Consider the following 22,195-nt stretch of genomic DNA (forward strand, 5'->3'; position numbering starts at 1 on the left):
AACTGGTTGGGTGCGACTTTTCATGAGCAATAGATTGGATGGCATGGGCCTGTAAATTTGCCGGCTATGTCACCTGACCTCTCTCCATTCTATTTCTTTCTTTGGGGTTATGTGAAAGGTCGGGCTTACATAATCAAAAGTGACGTCAGATTAGCTCAAGGCAAAGATAAGGATGCCTGCCGTAGAATTCCAGCGTCGGTCATCAAGAAAGCCTGGCTATGTCTTTTCCGGCTATGTCATACCATGATGTATGTACGGAATCGCACTGGTTTTTACCTGGTCACGGTTGCTAGCTCTCACATCCTCACAGGGCCATTTTCTCGATCCTTGCTGTTTGAGCAGCCTTTCCGCCACCGACACCAACACATGATAAGGATACACAGCCTCCCTAAGACGAGGAGACGACCGCTGGCAGATGGTTTTCATTTGGTGTAGGCGTGATAATCTAAAGTATTTATTATTTTTTCGGACCCAAAACACTGGCAGGGAAGCTGCACGTCTACACTGAACAGCAGCATGACAGCACACAGATAAATGTGCCAAGCAAAACTTTAGCAATGCATTGGCAGCGAAGTATGTGAAATTTCTACTGGGTGTCACCTCTAATACATAGATACCACAAGCCCAGTGTTCTTATGCCAAAGAAAGCTCGGACCACTTCCCTGCCGCATGGTAATATCCACTTTTATTTTATTTCGCCATAGTTAAGTAAACATGGAACAAAGGGCCGTTTCACTTCTTAATGGAGGGTGCCAATAGAAACTCGTGACAATGACTCAATGGCTTCCTACAGTGTAGACAACCCATTTCACTCCTCCTTTATTGTGGGTGTTGAAATTATATTTATTGATTAAAAAAACCCTTCGTCTCCACATGGTCTTGATATAACAAGAAGATGGCAACTACAACGGACAGGGAATATTAACTGAAAAGAACAACAAAATGATGCCACTGAACAAGCGTGTATGTGATAACAATTAGAAGGTCTTTTGATCTTTCGATGATTAAGTATCAGTCGCAAACTCTACATCACGTCCGCCACTAATTATCGCAACCACCAATAACCTCAGAATGTTTTGTGAATATCTAACAGTATTTTTGTGCATGTGCACTTTCAAACGGCCCCCACAAGGCTTGAGCATTGCAAACTCACAAAGAACTCTCGTACATCTTTCGGTGACAATGATGTATGCAAACTATTACACCGATATGTGGGCTGAGGAAGCATCTTAAGGTGCAAACTAAAGTAAAACTCCGTTTCAGAGGAGCCGCCATCCACAGCGGCTGTAGCTATGTTACAGCCGCTGTAACTATGTTGCAGCCACTTTGTCACCTAACTATAACTATGTCACCTTCTTCCCTTCCTCTCCTTCCTTTCGTTTCATCCCTTAAAACTGTTTCCTCGTGTAGGGTAGCAAACCGGACGTGCGTCTGGATGACATTCCTACCTATCCTTGTTTCTTTTCTTCCTCCTTCCCCTCCACTTCTGCGTCACAGACACAGCTTCAGCGAAAGTCGCTTCCATAAGTGCGCCATGCAGTAAGAAAATAAATAATAAAAGAATATTGGCAAATATGGCCAATCCAAACAACTTGTATGTCAAAGACAGTGAATTTATATAATGCACTTCTCACACACCTTTGAAGTCCTGGAGGTCCATTTTGCCACTGCCCGAAATCTACCAAAGGCTAGTCAAAGGTCGTTCGTTGCAGCGGTTGCAAAAGTCTTTGTGCATAGTCATTCATTCGCTTTGCGTAGGCCTTTTACCACGTTTCGCTATATGCGAATTTAATACTCCCATACTCTTCCGTATATCGAAAAGATGTTCCCGTCGCTGCGCATACTCCACCGACGTCGGCACCTGTTGTGAAATTCCCGTTAACAGCTTCTCTGTAAACGCCGTCGGAAATCGGCGATCTAAGCGTCAAGTGGACCCGGCGGCTCCGATATGGGAAAATGCTATGCGGGAGAAGTCAAGGGGGGTGTGGTAGGGGTGGGGGGATTACGTTGCTTGGGAGTATTGTTCGAGACAATGGGAGAGATTGCTTGTCTTCTTGGGGGAGGCTATAACTGGTCTCCTTGCACTTTCAGTTCATGTCTAATTTCCTCCTATCGCCGCTATTATTAAACGCTTTCGAAAATTCTTGCGGTAAAATACCGCTTCGAGGACGCTTTACAACTTCCTCTGTACAGCGAAATTTCCGTCGGAGCCTGGTGAAGTGTGCAGTAAGTACGAAGTTGCCAAATATATTCATCATCGCTGTTGAGCGCATGCGTCGTGAAAAGGGCGCAATATCCTTCTGTGCACGCGTTCGACAACCTCGTCATTGTTTTTGTTTTGTGGCCATCTTTGTCTGTTTTTGTTGCCTTCATCTGGGGACCCTTACTGTTTTAAAGCTAATTGCTTTCTTTAGCTCTTTCTATCGTTTTTCTTGGGGGCTGCTGATTGGTGGATTCCACCGACGATACAAAGGCGCCGATGCTAAGGGCGCGTGCTGTCGCGCAACATAGTGGCGGGGCCCGTTCATCGCTGAGCACCAGCTGCGCTGCTCTTTGAGACTCACGTGCGGTCCACCTATAAGGTTGCCACTGATATGCTCCTGAACGGCTCTGTTCTCTAGGTGTCTGAAGAAGGAGACAAAGAACAGTGACTGAATATTCGCACTGCAACAAATATGCGTGTTTAAAATCATCATTCCTTTAATAACGCGAATCACTTTTTGGAAGCATTGGGATATTCACTTACGTTGACAATCATCCTTCATGGTTTTCGCACATTTTCTTTTTGTTGTTGTTGTTGTTGTTGTTGTTGTTGCGCTAGCAATTACACGGACATTCGAGGCGGATTTTCACCGTCGCCGTGGCCACGTTGTTTCGCATAAAGAGCAAGGGCGATTGCGCCACGCATGACGTATGCTGTGGACGAGAGCGAAAGCGAGCGAGGGGAAGGGCGGTGTTGCGTTTCGCCTGCGACACGTGGTTTTGCCGGCGCGACGGCGGCGGGGCGCGGACATTTTGGCCCGATCGTCGTCACCGCAACACTCATCGCCAGGTGTTTCCAGGCGCGTCTGCGGCGATGCGACCGCCTAGGGATTTCGTTCCAGTCATTGTGCCCGAAACAGGCGATGCCAAAGCAGGGATCTCCTTCCAGTTATTGGGCCCGAAACAGGCGATGCCAAAGCAGGGATCTCGTTCCAGTCATTGTGCCCGAAACAGGCGATGCCAAAGCAGGGACCATCTTCTCGTTACAGTCATTGTGTCCGACCGGCAGCGCCACGACAGTGTGCTGCGCAGCGCCACGACCAGGTGCTACGAGATCGTGCGCAGCGCCACGACATGGTGCTACGGCGTCGCTACGACAGTGTGCGTCACCATTAGCCCATTGTACAATCACGTGCTCGTCTTTTGAGGGGTTCCTTCTTGCCCTCAACTGCGAGAGTATAAAAACAGCTGCCCCCGGACGCCAGGGGAGGGCTCCGATTTCTTCAGTTGAGTGAAGTGCTCTCCCGTCTCTCTACTTCGGTCAAACCTGACCGCCAACTCTTTGCGATGTTAAAATAAACAAGTTGTTTCGTTGTTACCAGTCGACTCATGCTTTGCCGGGACCTTCGGATGCTTCGAGTTGTACCCCAGGCCGCCAGGCCAACGCTACCCTTGGGGCTTGCGACCCAGGTACAACCACGGGCGTCAGCGCCGAGTTCCCAACCGATCGCTCCAGCGGTCGGATCCAAACATCTGGTTGGCAGCGGTGAGATCGCCTACGACTCCAAATATCTGGTTGCCAGCGGTGAGATCGCCTACGACTTCAAACAACTGTCTGCCAGCGGCGAGATCGCGACAACGGAGGCCAGCAGCAAAGAGATGCAGTTGACAGTATGCTGAGCAGCTCAACGACGATCCGGGAGCAGTGCAACGAGCCCTGTGTGACGACTGGTTGCCTGCAGCGGAACGACTGCGCGGAATTCCTGCCTGCGAGGTTAGGTGAGTGCGGGACTTTCTTCTTCTGAGCTTTGCCAGGCTTTTGTTAGTGTCAGAAACAGAGCTGGTAATTGTGGTTGTCGTTGCTGCCGGGTTAGTTTGCGGCAAGACAATAGTAAGCAGTAGAGAAAGCAGCATTCAGAGCAGCCATGGATTTGAAGTCGTTGCGCAAACCGAAATTGTTGGAGCTTGCAAGAGAGTTGGGTCTGGATGTCTCAGACAAACTAAGAAAACCTGAACTGCTAAAGGCTATTCTTGAGTTAGAGGCTGAGGATGACGAGCTGTCGGAATGCCTTGAGACTATTGAGGAGAGGTCAAAAAGACAGGAGCGCGAACTTAAAGAGCAAAAAGAGAAACATGAGCGCGAACTTAAAGAGCAAAAAGAGAAACAGGAGCGCGAACTTAAAGAACAGAAAGAGAAAGAAGAGCGTGAACGTAAAGCAGAGAAAGAAAAAGAAGAGCGTCAACACGCTTTGGAAATGAAGCGTCTCGAGATAGAGATGGAACGCGCTCGTAATGGAAGTCAGGCACACGGTGCAGGAGAACGCGTATTGTTCAAAATGACTGACCTGATGCGGCCGTTTAAGCTTGGAGAGGACATTGGTTTGTTCCTGGTTAACTTTGAGCGAACGTGCGAGAAGCAGGGGTTCTCTCGGGAAACGTGGCCACAGCGCTTGCTCACTTTGTTACCCGGCGAGGCGGCCGACGTAGTCGCTCGCTTGGATAGAGAGGAAGCAGAGGATTTCGACAAAGTAAAATCGAGTCTGCTAAAAAAGTACCGGCTGTCTGCGGAAGCGTTCCGTCGGAAGTTTCGGGAAAATGAGAAAGGCAGAAGTGAGTCATATACAGAGTTTGCGTATAGGCTTATGTCGAACATGCAGGAATGGCTCAAAGAAGAGAAAGCGTTTGGTGACCACGATAAAGTTCTGCAGTGCTTCGGGCTAGAACAGTTTTATAGTCGGTTACCTGAGAACGTGCGATACTGGGTCTTGGATAGGCCAGACGTGAGTACGGTGGCTAGAGCCGCTGAGCTAGCCGAGGAGTTTGTGACGCGTCGAGCTCGCGGAGCTAAGGACGGTCAAAAGGGTGAATTTGGCTCCAAGTCTGAGAGGCCAAGGTTCACGCCCATGAGATTTAAGGGGGACACGCGTAGTGAGGATGCGAGTGAAAGCAATCCGACCAAACGTAAAGAGACGGCAGCCGAAGCCGAACGCAGAAAGCGGTTCGAGATGAGGCGAGCGGGCGTTTGTTATACGTGCCAGAAGCCGGGTCACTTTTCGGCGCAGTGTCCGGAAACAACACCAAAAGTTGTGTTTTTTTCAATAGGCAGCACTGACGAGAACATGAAGCTTCTTGAGCCTTACATGCGAGACCTCCTCGTAAACGGGAAAGAGTGCCGAGTGCTTCGCGATTCCGCAGCTACGATGGATGTAGTTCACCCATCTTACGTAGAACCCCATATGTTCACGGGCGAGTGCGCGTGGATCAAGCAAGCCGTGGAAGCTCATAGCGTGTGTCTGCCAGTAGCAAAAGTGCTTATTGAAGGACCTTTCGGAGCGCTTGAGACAGAGGCGGCAGTGTCATCTATGCTGCCACCCCAGTACCCGTACCTATTTTCAAACAGGTCCGATCACCTCCTGCGCGAGAAGGGGCTTTTGTTTGGTGAAGCTAGTGTTCAGGCCTTAACCAGATCGAAGGTTCGGGAGCTCGCTGCAAAGGCGATAGTTGCGGGGCCGACGTTATCAAACAACGAAAAAGGGTCAGAGGCGCAGCAAGCTGATATTCAGAGCACGCCCGAACAGAATAAAATTGAGTCTGTAGCGTTGAAGGCGCCAGATACTGGAGAGGAAAATCCCGACGCGGGAAAGTTAGAAGAGCTATCTACTGATTTGCTCATCGCGCCTACGTCAGACGGACTTGATAGGTTGCTAAAAGTCAGCCGGACGGCTTTGATAGCCGAGCAAAAAAAGGATGGCAGCCTGGAAAACGTGCGCTGCAATGTCAAAGAAGGTATCGCCAGGAAAACTGCGCGTTTTGTGGAAAGAGGTGGAGTCCTGTACCGGAAGTATCTAGACCGCCGAGGAGTGGAGTTCGACCAGCTGGTCGTGCCTCAATGCTATCGTCAGGATCTGTTGCGCTTGTCACATGGGGGTTCGTGGTCCGGACACCTAGGAGTTAAGAAAACTAAGGACCGTCTCTTGCAAGAGTACTATTGGCCAGGGTGTTTTCGGGACGCAGACCATTTCGTGAGGACATGTGACACTTGTCAGCGGGTGGGCAAACCAGGGGACAAATCAAGGGCGCCGTTGAAATTGGTACCTATCATTACGGAGCCTTTTAGACGGCTCGTTATTGATACTGTGGGACCTCTGCCGGTAACAGCCACGGGGTACAGACACATTTTGACTGTGATCTGCCCAGCGACAAAGTTCCCTGAAGCAGTGCCGCTTAAAGAACTCAGCTCAGTTGAGATAGTTAATGCACTACTGTCCATATTTGCGCGAGTTGGTTTTCCTGCAGAAATTCAATCAGATCAGGGCACAGTGTTTACTAGCGCTTTGACGACAACTTTTCTCGAAAGGTGTGGGGTAAAGCTGCTACACAGCTCAGTGTACCACCCACAGTCGAATTCCGTTGAGAAGCTCCACTCCGTCATGAAGCGCGTGTTGAGAGCCTTGTGTTTTGAACATCAAACTGACTGGGAGCTGTGTCTGCCTGGGGTGATGTTTGCTTTAAGGACCGCGCCGCATGCGGCTACGGGGTTTTCGCCAGCTGAACTGGTGTACGGTCGCTCGCTTCGATCTCCGCTTCGCATGCTTCGAGAATCATGGGAAGGTAGGGGCGACGACCCAGTCGTGGTGGAGTACGTGCTTAAGCTCCTCGAACGCTTAAGAAGGGCACAGGAGTTGTCAGGTGAAGCAATGACAAAGGCCCAGCAGAGGGCCAAGGTTTATTATGATCGGACAGCCAGGGCCCGTCGTTTTGAGGTTGGCGATGAGGTCATGATATTGCGCACATCGCTAAACAACAAACTAGACGTGCAGTGGGAGGGCCCAGCGCGAATTGTTCAGAAACTGTCGGACGTTAACTACGTGGTAAGTCTGCCAGGAAAGCGGAAAGCACAGCAAGTTTACCACTGTAATCTGCTCAAACCTTATAGACAAAGGGAAGCAGTGGTGTGCATGATGGTAAACGTTCCTGAAGAGCTTCCGGTCGAGCTTCCGGGACTAGGCTCAGTGACGAACAGGGAAGACACCGGTCAAGTCATTAGTGACCTTATCAGTAAAGCACCGCTGTCGCCTGAGCAGAAAACCGAACTACACCAGCTATTACAAGAGTTTCAAGGTCTGTTCTCTGAGAGGCCTGGTAGGACTTCTGTACTTACTCATGATATAGAACTTACCTCCACAGAGCCAGTACGATCCAAGGCGTATCGGGTGTCACCCCGCCAGAGCGATATTATGGAGGCTGAGGTAAAGAAAATGCTACAGCTCGGTGTTATTGAGGCAGGTGAGAGTGATTATACCTCCCCTTTGATTTTAGTTGAGGTACCGGGCAAGGAACCTCGTCCTTGCGTCGACTACCGCAGGCTTAATTCCATCACTAAGGATCAAATTTATCCGATCCCTAACATCGAGGAGCGCCTTGAGAAAGTTAGTAGCGCTCAGTTTATTTCCACCCTAGATCTTGTCAGGGGTTATTGGCAGGTTCCACTTACAGAAGAGGCTAGTAGGTATGCGGCGTTCATTTCACCAATGGGAACATTCCGTCCTAAAGTGTTGAGTTTTGGTTTGAAGAACGCGCCATACTGTTTTTCAAGTCTCATGGATAAAGTGTTGCGGGGACAGCAAGAATTCGCTTTACCGTATCTAGACGACGTAGCGATATTCTCCGCATCCTGGTCTGAGCATATGACACACTTGCGGGCAGTGCTAACCCGCCTGCGCGAAGCAGGCTTGACAGTAAAGGCTCCTAAGTGCCAGTTAGCACAGGCCGAGGTTGTCTACCTCGGTCACGTGATTGGTCAGGGTCGTCGCCGCCCCTCTGAAATAAAAGTGGCCGCTGTGCGAGACTTTCCGCAACCGCGCACAAAGACCGATATTCGGTCGTTCTTAGGTGTCGCCGGCTACTATCAGAGGTACATCCCTAGGTACTCTGATATCGCGGCTCCCCTGACGGATGCTCTAAGAAAGACAGAGCCTCAAACGGTCGTCTGGGACGAGACAAAGGAAAGAGCTTTTAGCGCCCTAAAGAGTGCCCTAACAAGCCAGCCTGTGCTACGATCGCCAGACTATACAAAAGGGTTCATTGTTCAGTGCGATGCTAGTGAGCGAGGCATGGGCGTTGTACTGTGCCAACGGGAAAATGGAGAAGTAGAACACCCCGTCCTGTATGCTAGTCGTAAGCTGACCAGTCGTGAGCAGGCGTATAGCGCCACCGAGAAAGAGTGTGCATGTCTCGTGTGGGCCGTTCAGAAATTGTCATGCTATCTAGCCGGCTCGAGGTTTATCATTGAGACAGATCACTGCCCTCTCCAATGGCTGCAGACCATCTCTCCCAAAAATGGCCGCCTCCTGCGCTGGAGCCTCGCTTTACAACAATATTCCTTTGAGGTGCGTTACAAAAAGGGGAGTCTCAACGGTAACGCCGATGGCTTAAGTCGAAGCCCCTAACGTAGGAATCAGCCTCAAAATTGTTTGTTACTGATGTTTTTCTTCCTGAGGCAGGATTTTTTTTTAACATATTGCTTTTGTTTAGTGTTTCAAAGTGATGATATGCTTTCTAGTGCAATTTTTCAATTTGTGGACGCGTTCTGAGTGATGCTAGACTACTGTAAGGAACTAGGCAGTGGTATAAAAAGGGGAAAGAGCCTGGCAGGGCTTAGTGAGGGTTGTGCCGTGCTTGCTGACTGAGCGGTTGAGTTTTCAGCGTAGTTCTAACGCTTGCCGGGAACGAGAACAAAAATGTGAACTCTCCCGAAGTCACTTTGCAGTGTCCCGTGCGAACCTGAACGAGAGAACGAGGCCTTCTCTGTGCGCTGCGCTCAAGAAACGTCAAGGGACGCCCGACTTCGGTTATGAGCATCATCGAGCGACATCCCTCCGGACAGCGGATGCAGTCCCCTGTCCATCGGGATCTCCTTTCCCCGGCGGGGCGGTCTGTTGCGTTTCGCCTGCGACACGTGGTTTTGCCGGCGCGACGGCGGCGGGGCGCGGACATTTTGGCCCGATCGTCGTCACCGCAACACTCATCGCCAGGTGTTTCCAGGCGCGTCTGCGGCGATGCGACCGCCTAGGGATTTCGTTCCAGTCATTGTGCCCGAAACAGGCGATGCCAAAGCAGGGATCTCCTTCCAGTTATTGGGCCCGAAACAGGCGATGCCAAAGCAGGGATCTCGTTCCAGTCATTGTGCCCGAAACAGGCGATGCCAAAGCAGGGACCATCTTCTCGTTACAGTCATTGTGTCCGACCGGCAGCGCCACGACAGTGTGCTGCGCAGCGCCACGACCAGGTGCTACGAGATCGTGCGCAGCGCCACGACATGGTGCTACGGCGTCGCTACGACAGTGTGCGTCACCATTAGCCCATTGTACAATCACGTGCTCGTCTTTTGAGGGGTTCCTTCTTGCCCTCAACTGCGAGAGTATAAAAACAGCTGCCCCCGGACGCCAGGGGAGGGCTCCGATTTCTTCAGTTGAGTGAAGTGCTCTCCCGTCTCTCTACTTCGGTCAAACCTGACCGCCAACTCTTTGCGATGTTAAAATAAACAAGTTGTTTCGTTGTTACCAGTCGACTCATGCTTTGCCGGGACCTTCGGATGCTTCGAGTTGTACCCCAGGCCGCCAGGCCAACGCTACCCTTGGGGCTTGCGACCCAGGTACAACCACGGGCGTCAGCGCCGAGTTCCCAACCGATCGCTCCAGCGGTCGGATCCAAACAGCGGGGGCGAAAGAGCAATGTTGGCCCAGTGTTGGAGGCCACGTGATTAAGGGCGCGCAAATGAGAAGGTAGGGTGAGCTCGCGTTAATGTTATTAAGCGCGCGCTAGAGAAAGCGCATGGCACGGCTGAACACATACGCGGCTAGAACGCCGTATCTTGGTGGCAATCTGCGGCGGGCGGGAAGCAGAGCGAGCCGAGCTGGCTGACGACTTCGTTTGCCCTGTCTCACCCCGTGCTCAGAGTTGGACGTCCCGTCATATCAAGTTTCGCAGATGCGTTGCGTTGAGAGAAAAATGAATCGTTCGCTCGCGTGTGTTTGCCCTCTCCAACAAGCCAACGTTGTGACAGCGACTGTTCGGGGCCGTCGAGGAAGATGTGTTCATTTTCGCTTGCGCTGGCGTGACACCATTCCTGTTAACTTAATTTGTGAACGAATGTCTGCTGTAATTTATACGGATGATGAAACTACAGACCTTATTTCGTATGGTTCTCTAATACACTGCTATCGATATCAACGCTTCGCCTTCCGGGCGAAACCCGCATCTCTCCCGCTTTTCCTCGGAAATTTCGCAGCTGAATACCTATACCGCTGCCTTGTGTCACTCCGCAGCGTGTACTGCAAAAGCGTAGATCCATTGGTCGCCAGAAACTGCGCCGGAATCGTCACATGGAACTGAAAGGAAAATAAACAAGCGTGGTCGGTCGTAGCTTATGGTCAACGCTGGGATAAGCGCTGTGAGAGGGAATGTAGGAAAGCGTGGAGAAAAATATTATTCTTTCAAGCGCTTTTTGCCTTTATACACGCTCGCCAGTCGAGGGCATATGGACAATTCTCACTGAAGTGATTTAGGACACGCTTCTCCATGTTTGCGAAGCTCTTTACGTGCCTTCATAACCACTCGCTTCTAAAGGACCTGGTAATGCGGTGCTCATGACCGCTGCAAGTGGTTTCAGCAGCCGCCATTGAAATGCTTGTGCGTATAGCGCGAGGCAAACTACGCCCAAGAGCAGGGAGCCAGTGAAAGTAAATAGATAGTGAATGTTTACCTTTGTACTTACACTGTCGTTAAGTGCAGAAATAACATGATAACACCAGCGTCATTGCACTTTATCTAAACGCCATTTAATTTCGCAGCGTTGACCAAACTCCAGATCTCGTTCTGCGCATACACAGTAGAGAGAAGGCACTCGGCCTTGTTTGGCACATAAAGTTTTGTACGAAAATTACTGGAGTGTATGCTCTGGTGCTGCAACGGATTCGCTGCTATGGGAATGGTGGATTTGTGCAACTTTTTGTGCTTGTGGCTTCAAACTTTCTCGTGTCGTTAATTTTCACGCTTTACGTCTTTCTAAATTTTCGGACACTCCTAGTTTTTCTAAACATAGAAGTTAAGAAGTCTCTTCCCAGGAAGCTCCAATTGTTCCGTATCGTGGCATTGACAGAGCAATATTTCGTTGAAGATAGGTAATTTGGAAAGTCACATAGCCGTTTTAAAACAATATCACGAAGTTTTGGTAAATCCAGGCCCTTCCCGCCATTCCCACGCCGGCTCATCCAACAGTTTTCGCATACACTGGCGCCAGAGTTCCCAGAAGAATGAGAGATGATAGCTTAATGCCAGAAACTGTGATAGGTCGGCGGCAGAAGCTTGTCTCTGGTCGATTACTCCACAACAGGAGTAAATGCTGTAATTACCTCCATGTTCCAGCAGAGAGCTTAAGCACTCGCGCCATTAAGTGAGTAGGTGAATAAGTCTTGAAAGTGGTATTTTGAGTGATACAGTTTCGTTAAGAACGGACAGAGTGTGCCGGTGTTCAATGCTAGGGAATCTTTATTAGCCGAACTCACCATGGAAAACTGCGATGCACTCATCACTGTGGCGTTCCCGGGCTGATCATAAACTCGCGGTCTCCACAACCTGCCGTAACGGCTGCATTTCGATGGTCGCGAACTATGATAACAGTTGCTTTCCGCACCTTGGGAGCTCGTTATAGAAAATCCTATGTGATCAAACTTATTCTGATCAAACGGGCAGCTCACCGATTTCAGTCGTAATGCATAGGTCTCCGGTGAATGCGGCAGAAATGCTGAAGATATTCATGGTGGTTGGAACTGCTGTTCAGAGAAAGAAGAAAAAAAAATATGGAAGACGCGCACTAAGCGGAGATACAGGAGACGAAACTTTATTCTACTCTCCATGCCGTCTCTCTTTTACCACAGCTTCGGGCGATGGCTTCCGAGCGCCTAATCGTAAAAATGTAAGGGACTCTGGAAAGCGCTCTAGGAAAATATCGCTTAGCCGGAATCGTCTGGGCTGATACCGTCATCAGGGGCTACGTTCTGGTGACGAGAAAGAAGCTCTCACTGTATTAACAAGAAAGGCTTCCCTCACTGGTCCTGTGGTTTGTCTCCTTAGTACGGCAGTTTTTATCACTTTGGTCAGGTTTTGTGCTGAATACGAGGACTTTCGACTTCCTTGACGCACAAATTTTTTTTCAAAGGCGTCACTTTGAAGTGACGTCGACGAGACTGCACTCTCGTGTTCCACGTCTAAACTCCTTTACAGGCACAAATACGTTCTGGCTACCCTGTCTTTTTGGCAGTGTATTAGAATCAATCGATCGATTGTTGAACGACTGCCGTCGTTTCTGTTCTCTCAGGAGGACACGCTTCATCTGCAAGTTTGTCTGGCTTCGATATTTATTTATTTGTTTGGTTATTGAAAATTGAGGCAGCAAGTACACTATGTCACCTGCGGCTCTACAACTTTAACTTGTTTCATGAACTAACGATGATGATAGACAAATGGATCCTTACAACTACTTAACACGCCGCTACCAGCCGGGCGGCAGTAATTTGCAAGACTGAGACCCAGAGATGTAAATGTGGCACGTTCCACCTATTCTTAGATAGAGAAACAGCAAAAAAAGTTATGTTAGACATATTGCTTTTTTATCTCTTCGCTTCTGTCTTCGTTTTCGTATTTTCTTTCTGTGTGTTCGTTCAAAAGTAAAGTTACATGAGAGCCATCTTATAGCTGCAGTGCATTTTGCTATTACCCTTTCACTTTCATTGATGTAATATTATTATTTTTACTGACACTAAAAAGATAATTCCTTCAACACAAATAATTAACTCCGCCAAGGTCACGGATCCCCCTTAGCAGACATGCGCCTCAGCCTCTGTTGTCATGATTAACATCATAGTCATAATCATCTTCATCATCGTCACTATCGTCATCATCGTCATCAACTTAATGTAGGTGTACGTGCAAAGCCGAACCAAACTAAAGCCAGAACAAAATATTGTAACGAAGAACAGTAGCCTGCCTGCGCCACAGCACCATCGCTACTGGTACGAGCTCGTGGTTGCTGTCCTTGCCGAACGGTTGACTGCTACCCATTCGCCTGCCCCCGTTGCTAATAAATCTCTTAGCAAGTTGTGGACGTGCGGGGTTTCGACCACCCTGGAACTTCGGAGTCGCACTCTACCCCCCATCATGCCCGACGACGCATGCACTCCTCCAACTCCTCTAACGGCGCCGGCCACCTTGGTTTGTGCCGGTGCCTTGCGTCAGCGAGATACCCCTATATTCTCCGGCACAGATGACAAAGACGTTGAAGATTGGGTCTCCTCTTATGAGCGAGTAAGTGCCCATAACCAGTGGGATGATGTTACCAAGTTGAGAAACATCACCTACTATTTTACGGATGTTGCGAAACTATGGTTTCTAAACCATGAAGCCGACCTCACTTCGTGGTTGGTCTTCAACACCAGCTTTACCCAAGTTTTCGGTCGAACAGCAGTACGAAAGCTTCGTGCAGAACAACTTTTCTGCACACGATCCCAAGAGGCCGTAGAGAACTTCACGAGCTACATTGAGGACGTTGTTGACCTTTGCAAACGAGTGAACACGTCGATGTCAGAGGAGGAGGAGATCAAACATATAATGAAGGATATTCAGGACGACGCGTTGCAAATGTTATTATCGAAGAGTCCTCACACCGTCGCTGAAGTGATCGAATTATGCCATAGTTACGAATAGCTGAACAGGCAACGGCTTCACACCCGACGTCCCATTCCGCCCGCCGACTCTCTGTCAAGCCTTGGAGTCGACGACAACCATGCTGATCTGTTCATAAAAATTCAGGAATTTGTTCGCGCAGAGGTCGCCCGCCAGCTGTCTTTGATATCTTCTGTCCCGGAACCACCACTCGCTTTGCCTCCTACGATCCGCGACTTCGTTCAAGAGCAAGTATCTCAAGTCGTTCCTACAGCCGCTGAGCAGACGCCAGTCACTGCACCTCTCACTTACGCTGAAGCAGTTTCCCGATCTCGTCCACAAACGCTCTTGCCGGTCCCTATGCCTGGACCGCCTTCATTTTTGCCGCCATCTATGCCGCTTCACGACCAACAGCATTTTCCGACTCCTCAACCACGACTCGGACCTTACCGCTACCAGTGGCCACCTTCGATGACCGGCCAATATGTTTTGCTTGTGGTGGTGCTGGTCACGTGTCGCGCCATTGCCGTCGTTCCATGCTTCCTCTTCGGAACATCCGGTGAGCGCCACCTTTCCCAGCTCCATTTTCCTTTTCGCCTTCCAGTCTTCCTACCTCTTCCTTTTCCCCCGACCGCCCAACCGCCTCTACTCGCCGATCGCCATCTCCCCGTCGTCGCTCGATTTCTCTGATGCGGCGCCGTCCCGTGCCAACCGAGCAGGAAAACTGATGGCCATAGATCCCGAGGCACGAACTGCGTCCACGTCGCAATGCCCAAGTCCTCGTCGCTCTCCAGCCAACGTAATTGAAGTGTCTGTCGATGGAATCGCCGTCCTGGCACTTGTAGATACAGGAGCCGCCGCATCCGTAATTTCCGCCGCACTCTGCCGCACACTACGAAACGTTTTGACGCCTCTCTCCGACTTCTCCCTTCGAACTGCGAACGCTCAAAATATAACGCCTATCGCTGCCTGTACTGCTCGCGTCTTCATACAAGATCAACTGTATACTGTCGAATTCGTCGTTCTGCCCTCGTGTTCGCATGACATTATATTAGGCTCGGACTCCCTTGCAAATAATAACGCTGTTATTGACTGTTGTCACGCCGAACTCGAACTTTCTGCACTTCCCGACCTTGAGACTATCGAAAACGGCCCTTATTGTGCTAAACTGTTTGTGTCCGAAAACAATGCCGTCCCTCCACGCTCTTCCTTCCTTGTGCCTGTGTCGTGCGCCCCTATTTCTGATGGCACAGTTCTCTTTACGCCTTCTGAGGTGTTCATTTGCCGCCGATGTTTTCCGCTGCCCTTTGCTCTCCTTACTCTTCGCAATAGCGTCACGAAAATGGTCGTCGACAATCCCACGGCCTGGCCTTTACCTTTTTCATGGTGAATGCCTAGGCTTCGTTCAACCAGTGGACACCTTTTGCATCTTTGACGCTCCTGTCGTTCCTACTCTGGCGGACCTTGGCACACTTACTTGTGACCTTGCAGTTGATCAGTGACTCATCGACGCTTTCCGCTGCTCCATCGACGATGGAACGTCATCTTCAGAACGAAGCCAGCTTATCGCTCTCCTGCAGAAGTTCAGCGCTTCTTTCAACAGCCATGCTTCCGGCTTGGGCCGCACATCGACCGTTTTTCACCAGATAGATACCGGCAGTCATGCACCTATACGGCAGGGCCATTACCGAGTATCCGCCTCTGAGCGCAGCGTCATTGACCACCAGGTTGCTGACATGCTCAAGCGTGGCGTTGTGCAGCCTTCCAACAGTCCCTGGGAATCACCGGTCGTTCTCGTTAAGAAAAAGGATGGGTCTATTAGATTCTGCGTCGACTACCGAAGTCTGAACAAGATAATGCGCAAGGACGTTTACCTGTTACCGCGCATCGATGATGCCCTCGACTGTTTGCAGGCAGCGAAGTTCTTTTCTTCGCTGGATTTACGTTCCGGATACTGGCAAGTCCCTTTGGCACCATCTGATCGACTTAAAACGGCATTTGTAACACCTGACGGAATATACGAATTCATTGTAATGCCTTTCGGCCTGTGTACCGCTCCAGCCACTTTTGAAAGAATGATGGATAATATTTTACTCGGCCTCAAATCGAACAGATGTCTATGCTACCTGGATGACGTAGTTGTATTTTCCGCTGATTTCCGAACACATCTCAGCCGTCTCGAGCAAATGCCTTACTGACGCGGGACTTCAACTCAACTTAAAAAAAATGTCGTTTCGGCGCCCGAAAGCTCACTATTCTTAGCCATGCTATATCGCTATATGGTGTCCTTCCAGACCCAACCAAGCTCCGCGCTGTCACCGACATTCCACGACCAAAGAAGTTAAAGGAGCTTCAAAGTTTCCTTGGTTTATGCTCTTATTTCCGACGTTTCATTCGAAATTTCGCTTCCATAAGTGCACCCCTGACAGCCCTACTGAGTGGCGACAAAGAACTTTTCGCTTGGTCGCCCGCCTGTGATGACGCCTTCACGAAATTACGCCACCTGCTAACCTCGCCACCTGTCATCCGCCACTTCGATCCGGCAACCCCCACTGAGGTCCACACCGATGCCAGCAGCGTCGGACTCGGCGCCGTACTCGCGCAATGAAAAGCGGGGTTCCATGAATATGTCGTTGCCTATGCGAGCCGAACTCTAACAAAGGCCGAGGCTAATTACTCTGTTACAGAGAAACAGCGTTTAGCCATTATTTGGGCCCTTGGAAAATTTCGTCCTTATTTGTATGGTCACCCTATCGATGTCGTCACTGACCATAACGCCCCTTGTTGGCTGTCTACCCTTAAGGACCCATCTGGCTGCCTTGCTCGCTGGGCCCTTAAGCTAAAGGAGTACGACATCCGCGTTCTCTACCGTTCCGGCCGCAGACACGCGGACGCTGACGCCCTTTCTCGCTCACCGGTGTCCGCTGACTGCGTTTTCCTATCCGTCCTTGAACCCACACTTACATTTGATGCACTGCATAACATGACGTCGGAGCAGCGCAAGGATCCCTGGATCAGCTCTCTCATCAGTATACTTTCTGATCCATCCACCTCTTCAACATCTCCCGCTCTTCGCCGCCAGGCTACCCACTTCTGCATTCGCGACGGCGTTTTTTATCGTCGTAATTACCTCTCTGACGGTCGCAAGTGGCTTCTCGTGATACCCCGCAAACTCCGTAACCTCATCTGCGACGCTTTCCACGCAGAGCCTCAGTGCCCGCATTCCGGCCTCTTCAAGACCTATGCTCGACTACGCATACCATTTTATTGGTGCGGCATGTATAACTACGTCAGAAAGTTCATTCGCTCCTGTTATCAGTGCCAACGCCGAAAATTACCTCCCGGACAAGTCTACCCATCACAACCCCTTCCCTGCCCTAGTAGGCCCTTTGATCGTGTTGGTATAGACATATACGGACCGCTACCCTCCACTACAACAGGCAACCGCAGGATTATTGTTGCAGTAGATCACTGGACCCGCTATGCTGAACCAGCCGCTCTGCCGACTGCCACCGCCCGCGACGCTGCATCGTTTCTGATACGACATTTCATTCTCCGCCACGGTGCGCCTCGCGAACTTTTGAGTGACACAGGCCGCGCCTTTCTTTCCGATGCTTTGAAATCACTACTCAACGAATGCCGAATTGTCCACCGCACCAGTACAGCGTACCATCCGCAAACTAACGGCATGACCGAACGCTTCAACCGTACTCTTGGCTTTATGCTCTCGATGTACGTCGCCTCGGATCATTCAAACTCGGACCAAGTTCTCTCTTTCGTGACGTATGCGTACAATACTGCAGCCCAAGTAACTACAGGATTTTCCCCTTACTTTCTCCTATACGGACGAGAACCTTCTACTACGCTCGACACCATTTTTTCATATACACCTGACGCGTCCGAAAGTACTCCGCTATCTGAAGCTGCTCGTCATACCGAGGAATGCCACCAGCTTGCCCTCTCTTTTCCCACCGAGGACCAGTGGCAGCAGCAATCCCGTCAACCTGCCGACCGTTCTGCACCAACTTTTTCTCCTGGTTCTCTCGTATGGCTTCGGGTACCGGCTACCACACCCGGCCTTTCCGCAAAACTTGTCGCAATATACCTAGGACCCTACCACGTTCTGGAGCAAACGTCCTCCGTCAATTACGTCGTAGAGCCCCTCACGCCACAGAGGGACCTACGCCATCGCGGCCGCGAACTTGTCCACGCCTTTCGCATCAAGCCGTACTACGACCCAATAGTAGTCTCTTCGCCTTAAGCCGCCAGGATGTTGCCTTTTTCTGCGGAGGGCGATTGTAACGAAGAGTAGCCTGCCTGCGCCACAGCACCATCGCTACTGGTATGAGCTCGTGGTTGCTGTCCTTGCCGAGCGCTTGACTGCTACCCATTCGCCTGCCCCAGTTGCTAATAAATCTCTTAGCAATATATATGCTCATGCCTTGCACTGGATATTGTGTTAGCTCGGAATGAGCAACTTGATCATCTTTCTATGAGTTCAAGAGCTAATGAAAAGCGAATAAGCGACTCGATCTCTATTTTTTGTGCAATGCTTTCCCTTTCCCTTTTTGACCTGTATGTTTTGCATTTCTTATAATATCCTTGTTCGTCCCTCTTACTCAATGTCCTTTGGACCCTGTAAGGTATTGTCAACAAATAAACTAGTGATCCGGCAATGCAGTAACTGCGATTCTACGTAGTACTCATAATGGACGCGTATTAAATAAAGCGTGCTTCTTTTTACTTCAGGTGGAGGCTTAGCCCGGTGATTCTGGAAGGCGTCAGCGCTTGGTGAGTATACCTTGTTATTGTTTTTGTTGAATACGTGTATCCGCCGAATGAAATCTCCTTTTTTTTTTGTTTGCCGTCCGCTCACTGCTTTCGATGTCGAGTGAAATATGATTTTAAATGTGAAGAGCATTCGCTACGCTCTTAATCTCTTCGTAAATAGGTTCCACTAAGCAATTGAAACATATTTGCACAAATGCTCCATTCACAACGTGAAATGTCTATGTGAAATAGCTATGTGGAACGGGCTTTCTTGTGCGTCGGTTCTGTTTTTGGGTTGAGCTGCTGGTCACTGTTACGGCCTATATAATAATAATAATTATGGGGTTTTACGTGCCAAAACCCCTTTCTGATTATGAGGCACGCCGTAGAAAGAGGACTCCAGAAATTTCGACCACCTGGGGTTCTTTAACGTGCACCTAAATCTAAGCACACGGCTGCTTTTGCATTTCGCCCACATCAAAATGCGGCCGCCGTGGCCGGGATTCGATCCCGCGATCTCGTGCTCAGCAGCCCAACACCATAGCCACTGAGCAACCACGGCGGGTGTTACTGCCTATATATACCCCTTAATGTGTTTCCACGGAAGTTTGACTAAGCCGAACATAGTGATCTCGTTTCATATAGCTTCTACCAACGAAATGGAATATAGTTGCGTGAACGTTCGACTTAGCGGAACCTACAGATGCCGTAGTTAGAAGAGTGAACGCACTATACAACCCCTCATAATGACGCTTCACCCTCTGCTTCGACATCGGCATCCTGATTCAACTGCGGATAAAAGGGAACATTCTCCTTCCTTTCAGTATCAACACTCAGCTACGTAGGATTTACCAAAGCCAATTCTTCAAACACTAGTGCTCTTTTTTTCCTAATTAGACATAACGGCGTAAATAAAACTAAGGCCTTATTCTTCACGCGTACAACAAAGGATAGAATGAACAAGACGTATTCGATCTGCATTTGCAAATGCAACATTGACATAATCGCAAAACGCAGGAAATATTGAACGACTTGATTTTGCTGCCCGTTCTTCTCAGTAGCCAAGTTGCCCTGAAAGCAGTTGCCACTAACAAAACGGCGAAGCGCCTACATTAAATCGCATTCTGCAACAAAGCAAATTTATCTCATGAAACCGTTTAAGTATACTTTCCTTCTTGGATCCTTGACTGACCGCCAGTATTCTACTGCCTGTAGAATACTTGCGGTGTCATCACTGTGTAGCATTGTTCGAAGGTATATACAAAGTTTGCGTTGACCTGCAAATGAATTAGGATACATAAAGTACCTATAACAAATACAAATAAAAATTAGAAGGCACCTGACATTACTTGTTGTGTTCTACGTCCGCTTTAGTTTTGTATACGAGAAACGCGAGAGTTCATCTGCGTTAGTTACTATCATCGTTTTACGTTGTAGATATGTATCTTTGAACGATTCCGCGGTCTGTTGCTGTACATAAATTGGGGCGAGATGGGCATCCAGCGCCATCTGTGTACGTCAGTGATTTGCTTTGCTTAAAGTCGTTGCACTTTTCCAATATTCATGCTCTTCATTGCCTTCGATTGAAAAGAAAGTTAATGGAAACAATATTAGTTAAATAATCCAACGGTTACGTCTCATCGTCATGCACTGCCATGCAGTGAACTTCAGTGCATTGTCTGGTGTGTCTGCTCTTGTATTATTCACTACATTGGTGCTGCTTTCGTGACTATTATATACGTCGCCTAAGTATACTTCCAGATCTTAAGTTAAAGGCATAAAAAAGGAACTATTATACTCAGCTACATTTGTAAATGACACCTCTAGCATTGCAGATATGGCAGAAAGGTTGAGAGAAAAAGAAATGCAGGAAGGTTGACCATGCAGGTTGCACTTGATTTGCTACCCCACACGGCGGTAGAGGGGATGGTCAGGGAAAAAAACGAAATAGAAAATAAAACGGATTTGAGGTGGGTGCAAGCATATACGGGAATCTAGTATTAACCAATAAAGTGTTGATCTGGCTGAGTTAGACTTGTGACTTCTTAGTGGCTGTCAGAGCAGAAATCCACACGAGACCAGAATGGTTTAGAGCGTAGGTAAGATTGCTGCACGGATACGCATTACACAAATTCTCCGGAAGCTAAAACGAAACCAAAACATGCAAACGTGCGGTGACAATACTTTGAAGCTCCCCGCTAAACCAATAAATTTGAGTGCGCTGCTTTGGAGTAGGTAACTCTTTCTTCATAGCGTGTAAGGCCTATCGCAATGTATTACAGGACAGTTCTCTTTTAACTTAAACTGGTGAGTGGCTTTCTTGTTCCCGTTGTTTTTGCTATAGGCTGCATACATATATACGTCATAGGCAAACAAGACAATAAGTTTGAGGAAAATGTTTACATTTTTCTTCAGTGAGACCTGCCCCGATCCGCGAAGCTATCGTTATATCCGGGACACAGCACACCACAGGCGTTCGGCGTCGCGTATTATCCAGCCAGCTGTTAATACACTTCACTTCAACTGTCAAGCGGCAGTGCTGCTGATTAATTGTCGTAACCACGATATCCAAGACGTTCAAGCCACTTCAAGCAGCTTTTACAACTGAACCAAAGAATGTATTTAGGGGAGCATAAGTGGAACTTGGGAAAACTACATATAGATACTTAGGCGTGCTAACGAAGCTCGTTGCTTTAATTTCAAAAGCCAGTAGCAGTTGCGAAAATTGGGGGGAAAGTCCGAAAGTGCCTTTCGGCAGGCACCGGAAAACTTCCAAGATTTGTAAACCGCTAGGAGCAGAGGGAATATTCAACCATTCTACAATGAAATGATAACGAACGTAACCCTTACACTTATTATAGATAAAGTCGACCATAAGTCGCAAGAATTCTGCTGTTCGTTTTACTAATCATTTTACTAATCATTTTTACGAACATTTTACTAATCATCCACGGCGCTTCGCTCATATAGTTACCGGGAAATGCCACTATCTTCTGTCAAGCTGAGTCCGCACAGATGCAGCGTTCTTTTGAAGTTTTGCCATGTGGGAGCCACAATGTGAGACACGCCCGCCAAAGAACACGAAACCCCAAAGTTTGACAATAACCGGATAGAAGGACGTCACCTGAGGTATACAGCCTTAATTTTTTTACTTCGTCACATTTAACGGGGAAACAACCGCTTCAAACAACAGAACAAGTGTAAAAAAAAACGGGACTGCTTGTGTCACAAACTTTTTTCGCTATAGCTCGCTTTCATTCGTCCAGAAAAGCTCTTCCACAAAATACACTATATGTCAGGGCGTTCGCGCACACTGTAACGTTTATTTTTGTTGGTGTCGTTATTATTTGAAGTGAAGGTAAACGTACCATATAGAGAAAAGATGCCAACTGTCTCGGCTCGAAGCATAACAATGCCCGTCTAGCTCCAAGAGGAAGGATTGGGAAGGGCGCGATAATGGAGGACCGAGGAATCGTGTGCAAGAGGTAAGAGAAAAGAGTGC

At 48.9% G+C, this 22,195-nt stretch overlaps 1 long non-coding RNA gene across 1 annotated transcript in view; it reads left to right on the forward strand.

Moving 5' to 3' along the window:
* LOC142570976 (uncharacterized) overlaps window positions 1-22,195 on the forward strand; it is a 179,148-nt gene that overhangs the window by 77,302 nt on the left and 79,651 nt on the right. Inside the window, exon 2 of the long non-coding RNA XR_012825727.1 lies at window positions 18,673-18,714. This is a non-coding gene — a long non-coding RNA (uncharacterized LOC142570976). The remainder of the gene's footprint in view (window positions 1-18,672; window positions 18,715-22,195) is intronic.

This window comes from Dermacentor variabilis, chromosome 2, assembly GCF_050947875.1.
Source record: "Dermacentor variabilis isolate Ectoservices chromosome 2, ASM5094787v1, whole genome shotgun sequence".
Taxonomy (NCBI): Eukaryota; Metazoa; Arthropoda; class Arachnida; order Ixodida; family Ixodidae; genus Dermacentor; species Dermacentor variabilis.